Source organism: Drosophila suzukii, chromosome X (assembly GCF_043229965.1).
Source record: "Drosophila suzukii chromosome X, CBGP_Dsuzu_IsoJpt1.0, whole genome shotgun sequence".
Taxonomy (NCBI): domain Eukaryota; kingdom Metazoa; phylum Arthropoda; class Insecta; order Diptera; family Drosophilidae; genus Drosophila; species Drosophila suzukii.
Genome location: NC_092084.1, coordinates 22,496,652 through 22,499,150, shown reverse-complemented (window position 1 = coordinate 22,499,150; position 2,499 = coordinate 22,496,652). Strand labels below are relative to the sequence as shown.

Below are 2,499 nucleotides of genomic sequence, written 5' to 3'. Positions count from 1 at the left end.
TAACAAAGATTTAGTAAGCTTATACTTAAGTGGAAAGAATCGAAGGAGAGAAGTGAGCAAAGCGAAAGAGAATGAGATTGTGAATCAAGCAAAAAAAAAAAAAAAAGGACAACCGGTTGTTTGATTCCAAAAGAACCGAAAATTGTACACAAGCAAAACTTAAAACCAAGAAATATCCAAAACTAAAAAAAAACAACTACAATACAGACAAGGAAAACAACAAAAAAGCGTCAGAAAACACAAATATATACTAACTATTTGGAGACCACATCCGCAACAACAAAGGTGAAGAAAGTTCTCAACAAGCACTCATTTTTCTGGCTTATAAAAATGTATAACAGTCGATAACGTTATGTGTACAATGTGTGCGACAGTTGATGCAACTGTTGGCGCCCCCCTTACGTTATACGTAGTATAACAGACCTCAATCCAAAACCCAAACCACCAAAAAGAAACAACTATCTATGTATACAATATCGTTAAGAGAGCTGTACTGGATGGATTGATGGATGGATCAGTGTGTATATTGGGACTATATTGATAGGAAGAAGGGATGTGGATGGAACAAGAAACGCCAGCGAGAGCAATGTTTACTGTACTGTACAGAGCTGTAAAATAGTTTTTTCGATGCCTAAAAACGTTGTTTGTATGGATGGATAAACGGAGACCAGTCATATTTTTTTTTCGCGAGGGAAAGAGTTACAAGAATTGTTGATTATACTTAGTGCGAAAGCAGCCGAAAGGAGGAATAAAAAAAACATAAGGATGGAGAGAGGATAGGAACGCTACAGCAAATGCCAGAGCGAAAGATAGTGTTAAAGAAAAAAAAGAAGGAAAAATGAAACTATTGTAATGTGTTTGCCTTGAAATGAAAACAAAACTAACTAGAAATGAAATAACGGTGCTGAAATGTTAATTTTTTTTAATCGATCGTTAACGTTAAGTGTTACGTTATAACGTTTGAGCGTGTATGAGAGACAAGCTGTTATACATGGATGGGACACTGCACTACACACACACGAAGATAAACCAGCCAATCTGAACCCAAATCAAAGTCTAACTCACAGCCACAAAGCAATCAAAACAGAGAGATGCATTTCGTAGAGATCGTAATCGTAGCGTAAATAAACAGAAGGATAAACAGACAATATATACATAACCATAAAACCATAAAACCATAACTTTATGACCAAACACCATAGCTAGAGGCCGCAATCCAAGTAACTGAATCGGAGCAACAAACAATCAAACTACAATCTATAGTACACCAGCCAAAACAAGCAACTAATGCAATAGCCCAATTTTGTGTTGTTTTTTGATATAGCTATTATCTAATTAGTAACTATACAATTTGTAATTTTTTTTTTGTAACGTAAATATTTAACTAATTGATATTCCATAGAATTAATGTTACGAAATAGTTGAGACGGACACAGTCAACCAAGTCAAATCAAATCAAATCAAAACGAAACGAAACCCCAATCCCTAGCGATCCAATCCTTTTGTTTGTATAACACTTGCTTCGGAGGCAGACAGTTTCAAAACACCACATGAAAATCAAGGCAAAAATCAACATTTCGGCAAAAAGCAAACCTAAAAGAAAAAAAATTACAACATTTCGGTCAAACAAGCAACAACAAAACGAAAAACTTTTGAGCGGCACATTATTTTGGATGAAAAATATAATATTGAACAAAATTTTTGGACAAAAACTCAAAGCCAACAAGAAGCGTGTACAAGCTTTAGGACAGCCCAATTTTTTGAAATATCACATTTTCTTTGTTCTTTTTCAAGAAGAAACAAAAGAAAACAGAAAGCAGAAGCAGAAAAGATGATGAAATTTGAAGAAGATTGAAAAAGTAATTAAAATACCTCAATGTAAGTGCATTATCTTCTACAAAAAAAAGAAAAAATACAACTAAAAACAAACTTGCAAAGCGAAAAAATTGGATTAAAAATGCTAGAACATCCTAATGAGAGAAAACGAAATATGAAAAGCAAGCCCTAAAAATAAAATGTAGATTATAAGCAAACAAATAACAGAAACTAATAATGAATGAAACAAACAAAACGAATCTAAACAGAACCGGAATCAAAAAAACAAACATTGGAGAAGGCATATCACCAAATCACAGAAGAAATGAAAGCATTTCGATGAGAAATCTTCTAAAAGACAAATGCTGGCGAATGGATCTTTTTTCAAAAGTACCTACGAGCCGAAAACAAAAACGAATCCGAATCCGAACCGAACCCAATCTAAATCAAACCCACAGCAACCAATCAAACAATCACTCACCCACCAAAGCCCTTCGCAAAATAGTTTTGGGTCGAACTCCCCACCCAGACCATATGTATGTACCATACCAACTGAAGCAGATCAACCCAGGACATAGGGATATAGGAGATATAGGAGCAGGATGCGATTAGGACGGATGGGAAGTGTATATAAGAATGTTGCGGGGCATTAACATTGATCTTTATATACGAGAAATCAAGCCG

General features: G+C 34.8%; 1 protein-coding gene across 1 annotated transcript in view; it reads right to left on the bottom strand.

The window, feature by feature from the left end:
- The window catches only part of up (Troponin T, skeletal muscle), a 324,715-nt gene that overhangs the window by 44,552 nt on the left and 277,664 nt on the right, over window positions 1–2,499 (bottom strand). The gene's annotated exons all lie outside the window — the stretch shown is intronic.